At 42.8% G+C, this 15558-nt stretch overlaps 1 long non-coding RNA gene across 5 annotated transcripts in view; it reads left to right on the top strand.

Annotated features, from left to right (window-relative positions):
* Positions 1–15558, top strand: part of LOC102165197 — a 298565-nt gene that overhangs the window by 75395 nt on the left and 207612 nt on the right. For all 5 annotated transcript variants that reach the window (XR_002345021.1, XR_002345024.1, XR_002345020.1 and 2 more), the window contains exon 3: positions 10343–10434. This is a non-coding gene — a long non-coding RNA (uncharacterized LOC102165197). The remainder of the gene's footprint in view (positions 1–10342; positions 10435–15558) is intronic.

Below are 15558 nucleotides of genomic sequence, written 5' to 3' on the forward strand. Positions count from 1 at the left end.
AATCCCGATCTGCACTCAAACCCTTGATCAGGTGACCCTTCACCTATTTGGAAGCTTCTCCTTGTTCTCATCCCTGTGTCTGTGTCGCAGGTCTGATTCTATCTCAGTTGAGGTGGTGACCAGCATCCTCCTCTCCCCTGCTGTCCCCTCTCCTCCTCCTCCTGCTTTACCTGCCCTCTCCTTGTGTCCTGATACTTCAGTCTTTCCTGGCTGTTGTCTCTTCCATTGGTTTTACCCTCTACCCTCTACCTTGCATTGGAGTGTTGAGATTCCAGCTGTGTTTCAGCTGTGATGCTCCTCTCATTTTGCACGTTTTCTCCTGATGACTTGTGTTATCTGGATGGTACCCCAGTCGTTTGCACCTCAATGCACGTTCGTAGCTCCACACCAGAAGTGGGCTCCCCTTGCTTGTCCTTCACCATGTTCTCACACTCCCCCATCTCCTTTTCTCTTTGCTCTTGGTCTCGTTAATGCTGTCAGCATTTACTCATGCTCTTGAGTCTAAAACAAGCATGTTCCATGTACACTTTTTTTTTTTGTCTTTTTGCATTTCTTGGGCCACTCCCGTGGCATATGGAGGTTCCCATGCTAGGGGTCTAATCAGAGCTGGAGTCGTCAGCCTACGCCAGAGCCACAGCATCGCCAGATCTGAGCCATGTCTGCAACCTACACCACAGCTCATGGCAATGCCGGATCCTTAACCCACTGAGCAAGGCCAGGGATTGACTCGAAACCTCATGGTTCCTAGTCGGATTTGTTAACCACTGAGCCATGTACATCTTAACCTTAATTACTAAATGAGAAAGGAATACTAAAGATGTGGAAGACTTTTTTTAAGGAAAAAAAAAAAAGCAAGGGAGAAAAATACAGGCATTTCTATAGCAACACATTTGGAACTCTGGAGGAACTAGATGATTTCCTAACAAACTGATGATTATCAAAATGCACCCAAGAAAAGTTGAATATTTGAATAGGTCATAGAGTAGAAGAGACTGTAAGAGGAGGTCCATCCAGGATCTCAGCTGAACTATTGTTCAACTTTTAAAAGAACTGATAATTCCAATGATATTCAGACTCTTCTAAGATGTATAATAAAATTATTTTTTATGAAGCCAGCATGTGAAATCTGAGGAATATAGGACAACCCCAAAACTCTCAACTGCAAATGCATATCACATAAAATACAAGCATGAAATTTTAAATATAATCCAGAAATGTATTAGAAAAATGATATCCTATTAACAAGGAGGGTATCTATCCAGTAATGTGAAATTCAGTGATGAAATAGAGTTCAGTATTATAAAATCTGTAAACATGATTCATACATCAAAAGATTAAAAGGCAAAAGTCATACGGTGATCTTTAACACTGAAAAGGCTTTTGGCAAAATTTTCATTCATTCATTCTCCTCTAGTGACAGACCTAGAGGTCTGCCATTCCTAAAAAAATTCATAAGTAAAATAGCATTGATTATAATAAAAATTATTTACCAAAATGTAATAACAAATGTATTAAAGGCTAAACATCAAAAACATGTAAAGTGAAGTCAGGCAGTAGAGATGCTCACTATCATCATTGCTATTCAGTATTGTCTTGGAGATTTTAGTGAAGGAAATAAAAAACAGAATTAAATGAGTGGTATAAACTTTGGAAAAAGATAAAGCTGTATAGCTGTATATTTTTTGCAGATAGTGTGAGTGTATACCTAGAAAACCCAAGAGAGAACCTGATTATAAACCACTAGAATTAATCTAAGAAAGTTGAGGTGGTTTGATAGAGGATAAGTATAAAAAGTCATTAGCTTTTTCTGTATGTCAGACATTAGCACCTAGAAATTGAAAAGGGAAAAATTTTCCCCATAAAAGCAATAAAATATAAAATATTTAGAATAAGTTGAACAAGAAATGTGAAGGACCTTGTTAAGAAAACTAGAAACTTCTATTGGTGGATATAAATGAATATCTGAACAAATGGAAATATAGACCACAAAAATGTCAACTTCCCCCAAATTAATAGTTAACTCAATTCCAAAATAAAGGCCCAATTGGTTTTAATTTAAATTAGATAGAGTTATTGTATACTGAAATCCTAAACATCCTGGTGGTATAGTATCAGACCAAGAATCTGTGGAACAGACGAGAGAAACCAGAAAGAGCTGTGAGAACGTAGTGTGTTAGGCGTATAGGCTAATAAACACAGTATATATGGGTAGTCAGTTTAGGAGAACAAACCATCGATTATTTAATAGGTTGTACTCGCCACACCAACCATCTATCTATGTAAAAATTATGCCCTCGTAGATTGAAACTTAAATGTTAAAAAAGACTATAAGAATGTCTTCAGGAGACAAAATGAATTCTCTGGGAATGAGGAAGAACTCAGTCAAGAATGGAAAGTATTTTATAAGCGAAATGTAGACATATTGAAATCAGTTTTAATGAATATGAAATGTTTCACCCTTTTTGGAGAATGTTTCATTAGATGTGTAATTCTTACTTCGCAATTTTATGGTTACATTTCATTAAAGATGTCACTCCATTGTCTTCTTGTGTCCCTTCTTTCTAGTGACAAGTCACCGTATCTTAAAATTACTGAGCCTCTCCTGGTAATATTGCCTAAACAATCCCTTTCTCTGCTTTATTTTCTTTTTAACGCTTATTGCCATCTAACAATAAATACTTTACTTATTTGTTATCTGTCTTCACACACTAGAATTTACCGTGGGTAAAGTTAGGGATTTTTGTTTGTTTCTTGTCTTATAAGCTTCTAGCATATCTTAAGCATTTGGTTAATGTTTGTTGAATGAAAAATGAAAATGTAGTGAATAATGCCCTGAGGATGGTGTTGATTGTTGTGTCCACTGTGTTCTCATGGCCCTTAGCTCTTGGCTCTGCAGTTGCATTTTCCTCATGTATAGTAGTTACCTGGTTCCCCATTAAGCTAAGCTATAAGCTCCTGAAGGGGAAAAACCGTATCTTACTCTTTTTTAAATCACTAGCACCTAACATAGGGTTTGCATCACAGAAGACCCTGTTTGTTCAAGCAATGAGCACACCAGGCTTGCATTGGTTTTGGGGGGGTTTTACTTTGTCGTATTGAAATACAGTTGACGTACACTATTACTTTTAGTTTCTGGTGAGCTGCTAGTGATTTGACACTTCATATGAAATGATCACCCCAATACATCTAGTAACCCTGTCCCCATACAAAGTTATTACAGATTATTGACTGTATTTGCACTGCTCTTCTCTGTTTTGTCCTGCATGACTCCTCCGTCACCGTAGTCTGAGAGCTCTTGGAGCCCGTTACTCCTGAAGCTTACATTTTCCACCTGCCTGCCTGTGACCTTGTCCTCATCACAGACTGTGCTCCAACCTTCCTCCTTTTCATCCCCAGGCTTCTTGGACCAGAGCCCTTCCCTTATTTTCTTGCAGAAACCACCCTGAGGCTCATCCCACCACCTGTCTTTGATTCCAGCTCTTCTCCAGCTTCAGGCCCCAGCTTTTCTGACATCTGTAGTCAGTCTCTGAGTTCAAAGTCTCAAGTAAAGGCTACATAAGTCTCTCCAGTTCCTCAAATTAGTGGTCCTTGTTGAGTCCTCACATTGTTTTAGAACTTCTTTTTTTTTTTTTTTTTTGTCTTTTTAGGGCTGCACCCACAGCATATGAAAGTTCCCAGGCTAGGGGTCGAATTGGGGCTATAGTCCCTGGCCTACACTACAGCCACAGCAACGCCAGATCCGAGCTGCATCTGTGACCTATACCACAGCTCACGGCAATGCCGGATCCTTAAACCACTGAACAAGGCCAGGGATCGAACCCACAACCTCATGGTTCCTAGTCAGATTCGTTAACCACTGAGCCACGATGGGAAGTCCCGCATGGTTCCATCTTTAAGAACGACAGTTGGTTCATTCTTCACCTCCTGCTGCTTTTAATTTTAGTTCAGAAAATCACTAATAAATATTGTGCAGTTTCCTAGAATTAGATGTTCTTTTTGCCAAGTGAGGGTTCATCTGTTAGTGGCTTTTCAGCCTATGCTCTTGGAGGGGGACAAATGTGACACCGAGTGGCCAGAGTATTGGGTAGAGTAACTGTACTGTGGGCTTTCTAATGTTGGGAATCCTAAAAACTATTTTTGTAAGTAAAAATGGAGTCATACTAGAGAGAAATTTTATAGCCTCCAAAATTGATAAAACATTTTAATTTTTTTGCTATTATTTTTGAAAGCAGTTTTTATCTATTTTTGATTCTATAACATATGGTTAAATTTAACATACATTTAATCCTCAAAGCAATTTAACATATAACTTTATTCATTGACAGGTTATTTTTTTTTTTGCAATTAACTTAAAATCAGCATGCATCACTTTAAAAAAATTTTTTTATGGCCACATCTGTGGCATATAGAAATTTCTGGACTAGGGGTTGAATCGGAGCTGCACCTGAGGCCTATGGCAATGTGGGACCCAGGCTGCATCTTCAACCTTTGCCTGCAGCTTGTGGCAACACCAGGTCCTTAACCCACTGACCTAGGCCAGAGATCAGACCCACATCCTCACGGAGACAAGTTTGAGTCCTTAACCTGCTGAGCCACAATGGGAACTCCTAGTATGAATCACTTTTTAAATGAGGAAGAGAGATTTAAAAATCACCAATATAATTAAATATGTTAAATCGCCTTCAAGTAACAATATACTGTTATGTTTTTTTTCTTTTTTTGTATTGAAGTACAATGATTTACAATGATTCAGGTGTACAACAAAGCAATTCAGTAGATTCTTTTCTGTAATGGGTTATTACAAGATAGAAATATAATGTTTGAAAAAAACCACAGACCTAGATGACAACTAGGGCTTCTTTCCATATTTAAATAGCAGGCTATGCTTTTTATGTTATGGGTTTTTATAAGAAGAGCTGAGAACAAAAAACGCTAGCACACACATATGGAGGACTCTTCATGTAAAGAATTGAAATAAAGGAGTAAAGGGCTTTTTATATTAATTTAATTAAATTGAACTATTCAGAGCTCCAGTTCTGAAATGATAGAGTAGGTCACAATTGTGGTTTATAGAATCTGAAAAAATCTCTCAGGTTGAAGGGGCATCTGGTCTAGAGTACATCATACTCAGTGTGCCAACCCCTTTTCCAAGGGTGACGTTGCTGCCCAGTCCCATCAGACATGGAGAGCACATTGTGAGAGGGGCGCTTCTAGGAGCTCACCCCCTGCCTTGTGGTGTCTGCTGTCTTTGAGGCCTTGGCTTGGTTCTGGTGCACATGTGCTTTCTAAAACACTTGCAGCACACCACGGCCTCCAGCCCGTCCACGCACTGCCCCTGCCTGCTCTTGGCTTGTCTTCTGTTCAGCTCCTTTCTTTGGCCACATTCTTCGATTCCTTCTTCTCAGGATTGACCCCTATCCTCCACTGTTCTGTCCAAAGCTGAATTCTCCCTGGAAGCACAGCCCTCCTTGGACCATCACGTGCATAGCTGACCCCTCCGCCAGAGGTCTGCTGGCAGTACTGGCTGGGTCAAGGACAATTCTTCTCACCCACCTCTTCTGTTGATGGCTCATGTGGGCCTGGACTTGGGGTTGCAGGAAAGAAGTATTATATAGCAGGAGTGTGTGGGCTAGAAATTTCGTTTAAATCCAAACTCTCCTTATGTTTGACCTCTGTAAGCCTCAGTTTCTAAGAATTATAAGATTGTAAATCTAATATTCCATGTTGTAAAGAGTAAGTGGAAGCATACACATTACACACACACACACAAACCACCCAATTTGGTACCTGGCATATATTGGTCTGTTTAAGTGACTGATAGTATGTAATCAAATATATTTGGTGTATTAGTAATGTTTGACAGAAGAGTAATAACTGGAACATTCTGCTGTAGCTGGTGTGCATAGTTAAATTTAGGGTTTACAAACCTGCATGTGTATCTAATGTTGTATAAGAATGTCATATCTGTACTATGCTGAGAAAAGTACATACAAATAAAATAATTCAGTGCCTGAAGCAGTGCTGTCTCATAATTGGCTTTCTCTCTTGGAAATTAAGAAATGACTTGGTCAAAATAGGGATTTTTTTTTTTTTTTTTTGCTTTGTAGGTCTGTACCTGTGGCATATGGAGGTTCCCAGGCTAGGGGTCGAATCAAAGCTATAGCTGTCAGCCTACACCACAGCCACAGTAACGCCAGATCTGAGCCATGTCAGTGACCTACACCACAGCTCACGGCAATGTTGGCTCCTTAACCTGCTGAGCAAGGCCGGGGATCAACCCCTCAACCTCATGGTTACTGGTTGGATTTGTTTCCACTGTGCCACAATGGGAACTCCCTAAATAGGTATCTTTGAATTCATTTTTGAAGCCAAACACAGCACTCTTCTGCCTTCTTTCTTCCCTTTAATTCATTAAAGAAATATTTATGGCCAGACGTGATTATCGCTCCAGGGATGCAGTGATGAACATAATCAACAAGATCCCATCTTTTGGGAGCTTATGTTTAAATCTAAATAAGCAATGGGGGTGGAAGCTGGGGTGCTGGCCTGGCCAGGGGCAGTTGGCAGGACAGGATGGCTGGTTCCCAGCAGGTAGGGCTGGAGGGTGGCTCCATAGTTGCCTGGACTCTGGGGGTCAGTCTCATTGTACGGTCAGGGGTGCGTATCCAGTGGTGGATGGGGCATGAGTTAGCCTCCCTCCCCAGCAGGACTGCAGATGGGACCCAGGCCTGAATAGTTCACTATTCAGGAGGCAAATCAGGGGCTGAGTGGGCACCAAATTCCTGTTCAGGTGAGGCCACCAGTTCTGCTCTGCAGACAGAGAAAGCCCAGGCTGTGCTGTCTCTTCAGGCGCTGATGTGCTGAGGGCTGTGGACCGATCTTCACAGCCTCCTGTGTGCTCTGGCTGGGCTCCCTGGCCAAACAGGCTGTTGTCGGTGATGAGCAGGACTGTGAGTTCGAGCCCCCGCCCGGGTACAGAGAGAGAAGCAGCTCCATAGCCGGCAAAGCTCTATGTTTGTTGTTCTCTCTCGAGCTGACCTGCACTCCGAGTTCCCTGGCTGGGAGGCCACTGGCTTTGCTCTGCAGACCATCGACTCTGCCCCCTCCTCCTGGCTCAGGTGCCACTAGGCCACCCTTCTTCCAAACTCTTCCCACCCTTCTGGTTGGTAGGTCTGAAAGGCTGTCTCCACGGGGTAGGGCTGGGATATAGCACAGAGCCTGGGCTTGTGCAAACCCCAGTGGGCCCGATAGAACTCTTTGTTTGAGGATCAACTGAGGCAGCTCTGCTCCCCTTGAGTTCCCTGGTCAGAAGGTGCCCTGTTTTGGCTCTGCAGTTGAGCAGAGCCACTGGCTGGAATTGCCACCTGGATGATGCAGGTGTGCACTCCATTTGCAAGATCCCTGTGCATGCTGCAAGCCCCTCCCCCTTTCCATCAGTCCCCAGCGTGGAGCCCCCAGGTTCCCCTGCAGTCCCCCTGGGGTGGAATCAGAATTGTGGCTCCCACCTAGTGACCTGTAATGCAGGGGTGGGTGTCCCCTCGGGTCCTCTTTCCACTGGAGAAGCCGAGGCTGGGGAGGCCTGTGGGAGAGGGGTGTGGTCAGCAGCCCTGCAGCCCCTTCCCTCCCCTTCCTTGCATCTGTCTGGGTCCCTGGGCTGCAGGGCGCCTTCAGCCTCATGCACCAGGTGGAGGGTCTCCCAGTGTGTCTTGGTCTGGAATGGGAGCGGAGTGAAGTCTGAAACGACCTGTGTCACCATTGTGGTGATGTCACTCCTCACACGCAATATTTTTAACAGTGCAGCTGTGGTAGAAAATGAGATATTTACATTTGCCTTAGAGCCAACACTGCTGTAATGTTTTTTGGTAAAGCTTATAATTGTAATGTAGTAAAATGCTTATGTGAAAATAGGGATGTTGAATAATCTTACCAGAGAATCTTCAGGGTTTGTCAAGTTGCCTTCTCTGTTTAGCAAAACACAGTACTGTTGGGGTAGAAATGGAGCTGAGATGGGCCAGCAGACTGTAAGCTCCTTGGAGGAATTCACACCGAGAGGTCACACTGTTTCCAAACAGAGGCAGAAAATCCCCTGATGACAATTCTCTTAGCCTTATTTAAAGTGTTTTTTAAAATTCATATACTTTTAGTAAGTGTATTTCTTAGCAAGAACATGTCAGTGTGTTGTGATTGATAAATAATAAATATAAATGCACATGCTCTGTCTTATTTAAACTATAAATTGATATGAATTTTTTCCTTATAATCTGAGCTTAAAAATGCAGGTCAATTGTATATATGAATATCAGGGGAAAAATAGTGCCTATTATTTATTTATTTATTATTTACTGGACAGGGGACTGGTCATAATTTTATTCCAGCAAACAGCATGTTTCTTTGCACATTAAGAGGCACTCAGAAAATTTTATTTTATTTTATTTTAATTTTTTATAGACTACCCACAGCATGTGGAAGTTCCTGGGCTAAACCTGAGCCACAACAAGTGACAATGCCAAGTCCTTAACTGCTAGGCCACCAGGGAACTCTAGAAAATATTTTTTTAAATGATTAAAAGCCTACCCTAATTCTTCCTGCACAACTTGATGGGGTTTTGTGTTTGTTATTCCATCAAGTTCCTTTATTGTCTTAAGAGGTTTCAAATGTTTGACTTCGAGATGTACCTTGCCACCTGTCACCACCAGTATATTTGTGAATCTGACCTTTTACCATCTGTACCTTCTTTAGGAACATTTTACAGCAAGAGACATGTTAAAATTAAGGCTCACATAGCACTTCTTGACCAATCTTCTCCAAGGATGTTTGTATATGACTGTGTGTTTGTGCAGGTGTGTGTGTATGGTTATAATAATGCTTGTAAAGAATTTTTAAACTGTAGAAAGTAACAAGTAAGGACAGAATATTTACATTAATCACACCACCCACATATAACCACTGTTAATATTTATCTGTTTCTCTCCAGTTTCTTTCCTCTGGGTGTGTGTTTGTATGTGTGGATACACATATACGCATAGTGCCTGTCCTGGAGAAGGGGCTTTATACATATGTTGAAAATGAATGTTTTAATGTACGTAATAATATGCGTTTTAAAATTCAGACTCATGAAATAGATACTGTTTGTGTCCTTACTTTGACTTTGACTTAATCCAGAAAGTTCTCAAGATGTTCTGTTACTTAAACAGTACAGTTTTTGACAACTTCATAATGGTATATGGATATATGTGTGTATGTTTATATGTAGATATAAACATCACTTATTTAACCTTTCTCCCATGTTACTATGACTTTGCATTTCTGCTGTGATAATGTCGCAATGTACATTTTCCCCGTCAACTTTTATCATGACTATTTCCTTAGCTGTTCGTCCTCGAGGAGGAATTACTAGAACATAGAATGTAAACCTCAAGCAATTATTAATCCTCTTTGTCAGATTTTTATTATTTAAAATGATATTTTTCTTGAATTACAAAGGATATCTATTCATCTAAAAATGCAGAAAATTAAAGTACAAAGAAAATTGGAAAGAAATTATTTATAATCCTGGCACCTGAAGATGACCTCGATTAAGATTCCTGATTTTAGTCTTTTTTATTTCCGTTATGTGTTTTACCCCCAAAAAGGGTCATTTTACTTCCTAAACTGCTTTTTATTAACCTAGCTGTTCTCTGCCATTGAACAGCCTTCTGCAATGTCAGTTTATGGCCTGTCATTACAATGGCTCATCTGCAGAGCATTCAGTCAGCCTCTTGGTGGACCTTGAGTTTGTTCCCAGTGTCTCCCCGTTATGAAGAATTCTAGGATGAACTCTTGGGCACATCACCTTAATGTATTTAAGACAAATTCCTAGAAGGAGAATTGCTGGTACCAAGTATGCAAATAATTTTTTAAGGCTTTTGACAAGTTCCCACATGGCCTTTGGACAGGTTGTACCAATTGACATTCATTCACACCAGGAAGAAGACATACAGAAGTGAAGGAGATTGTAAACATTTTTTTTTTGGGTCCGTCACCTTAAAATTAGCCAAAGCATCTTCTAGAAAACCTGTGCCTGTTCCCTCTCCTTTAAGAGGAGCTGGGGGCATGTGTTCTGAGTGTCACCAGCAGGCTGAGCCCAAACGTGTTCCTAAGGCTGTTCTGCCCTAGAAACAGCTGGGGGTGAGGGGTTACATGACTTCACCGAATACTCACAGTGATAAGGCTCCTTCCTACTGGTTAATGGGCCTTCTGATGATCAGTTTAAGGACTTAGGCTGTTTTTTGGATTTGTTTTCAATGACATCATTTTTCTGTCACTGACTGTCTCAAGGAAAGTCACTGTGTTTTCCTTCCAGGCCCTGCAGTGGCTGCACAGGACCCCTGGTCTTGGGAGCAGTTCTTGAAAGAGGAGGCGGCTGCAGCAGCACCCATGGAGCTGTTTTCCAAGGTGAGCCTCTGCAGGTCATATTTTTGCAAGGAATTGACACTTCAGGGAATCCACTGAATGCAGTCTTTTGCCTAGATGAAACACCAGCTTATTTGAGTTGAAGGCTTTGCTGGAAAATGACAAAACAGAGCCGATCCAAGCCTTAGTGATTCCATGTGTGCTGTGGGACTGGTCTGCCTGGGTGGACACCCAGCCTTGCCTCCTCCCAGCTCTGTGACCTTGGCCAGGCCATCTAGGCTGTGTCCTCATCTGTAAAGTAGTGGGCATCACCATTCCTGCCTCCTTGGGTTACTGTGCAATGAAGGACATAGGATGTAACACACACATAACAAATAAGCATGGATCTTGCTTCCTCGTAGCAGACATTCCTGGCCTATGTCCGCCCAAGGATCAGGTGCCAGGTATCTGTTTTGATGTGCTGCTTGGAGGTGTGGGTCGGGAAGCACATTGGAGGGATCCTGTGTCAGGACCTCCTTCTCCTATGCCAGGACCTCCCCAGCTGTGCCCAGGTGGACTTGCTCCACCCTGGGACTCCTGGCACCAGAGGCTGGCAGCTTCAGGAACCATCTGCACCCAGGGTACCAGACCTTCCTGGGCTCTTTCTCTTCTCAGTCTGTGCTTTCATCATGCCAGGGGCCATCTGATTTAAAAGCTGCCTCAGATTGCATCATTATATTGCATTTTAACCAGGAGTAAGAAGCTAAGACTTTTTATTTGCTTCACTTTTTATGGTATCTGTTGAGTTACTTTTAGTACATTTTAGTATATGAAAAGGCCAGTGGTTAGAATCTTGGACATGGTGCTAGAACAGGGGAGAAGAGGTGTCACCAGTGCGGAAAGAAAGAGGAGCAAGTGCTGGTGTCTGACATTTAAGAAGGGCCGAATATCTTTTTATTGGTTCTCAACCCAGTTGTCACTCCAGAGAGCTTTGGAAAACACTTACGTGTGTGTTCCTGAAACCTTCTGACTTAGAACCTCAGGGCGGGACCTGGTGGACTGCAGGATGGGAGCTTCCTGGGGCCCTTGTGTGCAGATGGAGGTCCACAGTGGGACAAGGTTTTTTTTTTTTCCCCCAAGGGACACAGTGCTGCACATGGAAGTTCCCAGGCTAGCGGTTGCATCAGAGCTGCAGTGCTGGCCTATGCCACAGCCACAGCCACGTGGGATCTGAGCCGCATTTGTGACCGGCACCACAGCTCACCGCAACACCAGATCCTTAACCCAGCGAGGCCAGGGATGGAACCCACATCCTCATGGAAACTAATCGGGTTTGTAACTCATTGAGCCACAGCGGGAACTCCTGAGACAGGTTCAAGTTCTGTGTAGGTCCTGGTGCCCCCACTGCTGCCACGTGACAAGACTCAGGGTCTGTCCCACTAAGCATGTAAGTCCCCAGCTGACAGAGCACAGTGCTTGTTCCCAGTGTGCTCTCCCCAGTCCCTGCTGAATTGGCTTCTGGAAACCTTGTCTTGCTTCCAAGTGTGGATGCTCTCACTGAGGGCTGGCTGGCTTTGACCGGGGCAGTGCAGTGTCCCTGCAGCCCCCATTTCATCTCACCCTGTGCCCATTCCATGCCCTTACTGTGGTGCTCACTCCAGGTCAGAATGTTGGTCAGACCAGGAGCCAGTGGAGGCATTGCTTTGACCTTCCAGATGGGAGGTTCAACCCAAGGACATAGGCCAGGCTTGAGACCTGATGGCTGTGCTTGGATGGGACCACCATCCAGGATCTCAAGGCAGCTAGAAGCCACGAAGATGTAGGAGAGTCAGAACGTGTGATGTAACAAGACTGGCCATGAAGGATGCAGTGTCTTAGGAATCAGACTCGTGTGTGTCCCTGCCAAAAATCAAAACGTGTATTGAAATCAGTTTTATTCAGATGCTTGGTCAGGGTTTCAAACACCAGGCATGTGGGGGCAGGGGGCAACTGTGCAGTGTGGCCTTTCCACATGCAGGCATGGAAGCAGACCGGCCGCTCTGACTCAAAGGAGCAGAGCGAGTCTCTGTTCATGTTCTGTCTCTGTTCTGGGGCAAAACTGAGGCTTCATCCTGCTCTTGTGGCTCAGAGCCTTTTCTTCTCTTAGAACCTCTCTGAAACAGTGTGGACTAAGATCCAGGGCTGTGAAGCCCTTCCGAGGATCTGAAGCCATGGAGCCAGAAGCACAGATCAGCTCTTCCAGCTGGAGGCCCAATGTCCTGTTCAGAGAAAGGGAATTAAAAGAAGAAAGTGGTGGCATTTAGAGTCAAGGGTGGACTGTCCCAAGGCTCTTCTCCTGCAGTAAAAGGAAATCTGTAATTAGAAGTATCTTCGCCTCTTCCCTGGGAGAGTTTACTCATTCGGGAAAAAATATGTGGATTTATTATTTTAGACATTAGGCTCAGAGGATTTATGGAGTCCAGTCAGTTACGGCCAATGAATTGTCACACAACTTTAGGAGTTACTTTCAAGAATTCTTTCTGTGTAGTTCCTTATTTTATGCTGTGTGGGTTCTTTTTCTTTGTTCATAAATATCTTTGTTAGTCTAAAGCTGCCTAAATTCAGCAATATTTCACCCGCTCTGGTCTGTGCTTTCTTTCTGTTTCTGAGACCATAATTCAGTCAGTGGTTAGGTTAGGGTCACTGGATATATAACACACACACACGCACACGCACATGCATATGCACGCGCACACACACATGTGCACGTGCACCAAACTTCCTGTCAATAGGTCAGTGGAACCCAGGGGAATGAGAATTTCTGTATCTGAGATTATAGTAGAATAGATTCACAAAGGAACTGTAGGAATTACATTTACCAACTTATTAAAGTGCATTTTTTTCTGTGAAACCCATGGTTTCTGTGTCCTCTATTTGTAGAACGACTCCTGGTATAATCATCACAGCAGTTTGGGACTCAGAATTAATCTGTGACAAGTGTTCAATAACAAGGCCATAGTCTCTAAAATGAGAGTTTAAAAATACACAATCAGCCATTCTTCACTGCCGTCTTAACTGAAGCTTTGTAGCCAGTTATGTTTAATTATGTAGGTGATGATTTTTCTCCATTAGCCTAACAAATAGATGGCAAAAATGGCTGTCACTTTGCAGAATTTAAAACATGCCTGGCTGTCTGACCTGTGTCTCCGTGAGGAGCAGCTGCAGGAACTGCTGTTCTGCCTATTGATGTCTCCTAAGTAGGCTGTTTAGTCCGTGGGTGGATTAATGGCAGAGTCCCATAAAGGACAGCCATGTGGCTCTTAGTCTTTTTTTTTTTTCAGGTCTTCGATCCTCTTGAACATTTAATGTGAGCTACTGATAGTCTCCTTAGAGAAGTGCTTCTATCTATTGGCACACAAAATTTTACAAAAAAAAAAATCGAAAGGTTTCCAGAATCTTTGAATACACTGTGAACCCCACCCTTACCCCATCATTAAGAATAACGGCATGAACCAAGAGTACCAAACAACAAAAAATGTGTGTGTGTGTATGTGAGTGTGTGCATTGTGTGATTTTCTCCAATTTCTCTGTGATTTTTCAGAGGAAGTCCAAAGTGGCTCTGATATTCTTGATAATTTCATGCCTAACTCAGGTGAGGATCATAGTTTCCTGAGAAAAAAAGCAAGGAAGGCATTTCATAACCTTTCATAGAGTGCCAGTGTCTCTGTGAATGGACTTTTACTTGGAAAGATTTACTATAAAATGCCCCAGAGAAGGATGAAGCTGCAGTCACGCATCTGAGAGTTGGGATCGGAAAGTAAATACAGAAACATAGTTTTGATGAGCTGTTCATCAAGTCCTTGAAGGTTTCAGTAGATACTGATAACATTTTTTAAGTAAACATGATCACATTTTGGAAAATCTGCAAATTTCTTTCAAGCCTGAAATGTGGGAGTCAGTTTCAATTCCTTGCCTTCCTCATGCTGTGCATCAAGCCAGCCGCAGTTGGTGCCCATTTTAAGTCCTACATGGGTGTGGGTCTGAACCCTGCGCTCCACTCCCAGCTCTTGCTCTGTGGTGGTTGAGGTCCTTGTTGTCACTTGTTCAGGCTGCTGCAGTGTTCCAGGAAACATAACTCTGTAGGCAAGCACGCAGACCAGGGTTCAAATTCGAATTCGGGGGTTTTACTGACTAGCTGTGCAAGTGGGGCAATTTGTGAACCTCTTTGATGCCTCTGTTTCCTCCTGTGGGACATGGGGTTAGTGCAGTTAGATGCTGTGCATGGTACATGGCAAATGCTCGATTGTCAGTAGGTGTCTTTTCTATTTCTAATCTTGCAAGTTTGCTTCTTGCATAAAAGGTGTCTGTATAGCACTTGACGAAGGACAGCCCTTCTCCTTCTTCCTTCATTTCTCTTAATGAGAAAGCTGTGACTCCCCAGTACAGGTTGCTGGCTGTGATGGCAAGTGTTTGGTGGTTCTTCAGACAGATATGGATTGTCCTGGATGTTCAGAGAAAACATAAACATAAACCCAGACTCACTCCGTTTTATTAAATGCCATGTTGACACATCACACTCACAACCTGGCCAGTCGGGTCTCTCAACTTGAGAGACAGCTACCAGTGCATTTCTCACTTTCTCTTTGATTCTCTTTGTCTCAAGAAAATCATTTCCATGTTCCCTTCTGTAATATTCGAGTGATTTTTTTACACTACCCCATTGATAAAAAAATTGTCAAGTGTTGACGAAAAGCTAAATTCTCTGTGATCCAGCTGAGTATATCACAATTTCCCTACATAGGGCTTCTTGATGGCTCACTTTTTATATTTATGTTATTATTTATATTCAGTGTTTATATTAGTTTTTATATTTTATAGTTAATTGTGACGTTTCAGCCCTGGACAGACACATTGAAATGATTTGAGAGTTTGAAGATGTTGCTGAGATAAACCATTTAAGGACGCTGAACTCATGGCAGTGGTCTCTGGTGTTATAAGAACTTTTGTTTCTACCACCTGCTGTACAGTTCCCTAGGAACCTATTTCCCTTTGACAGCTGTCTCATGGAGGCTGGCCCTGGCCCAGGCCTTTGCATACACACCTTGCTGCAAACATGAGCCTCAGTGGCTGTGATTCCATCAATGCCCAGTTTCTCCCGTTCCTTTCGGTAGTGAGTGAAACTCAGGGAAGCACTGTTGGCTGCCAGCT

Source organism: Sus scrofa, chromosome 6, assembly GCF_000003025.6.
Source record: "Sus scrofa isolate TJ Tabasco breed Duroc chromosome 6, Sscrofa11.1, whole genome shotgun sequence".
NCBI classification, from domain to species: Eukaryota; Metazoa; Chordata; class Mammalia; order Artiodactyla; family Suidae; genus Sus; species Sus scrofa.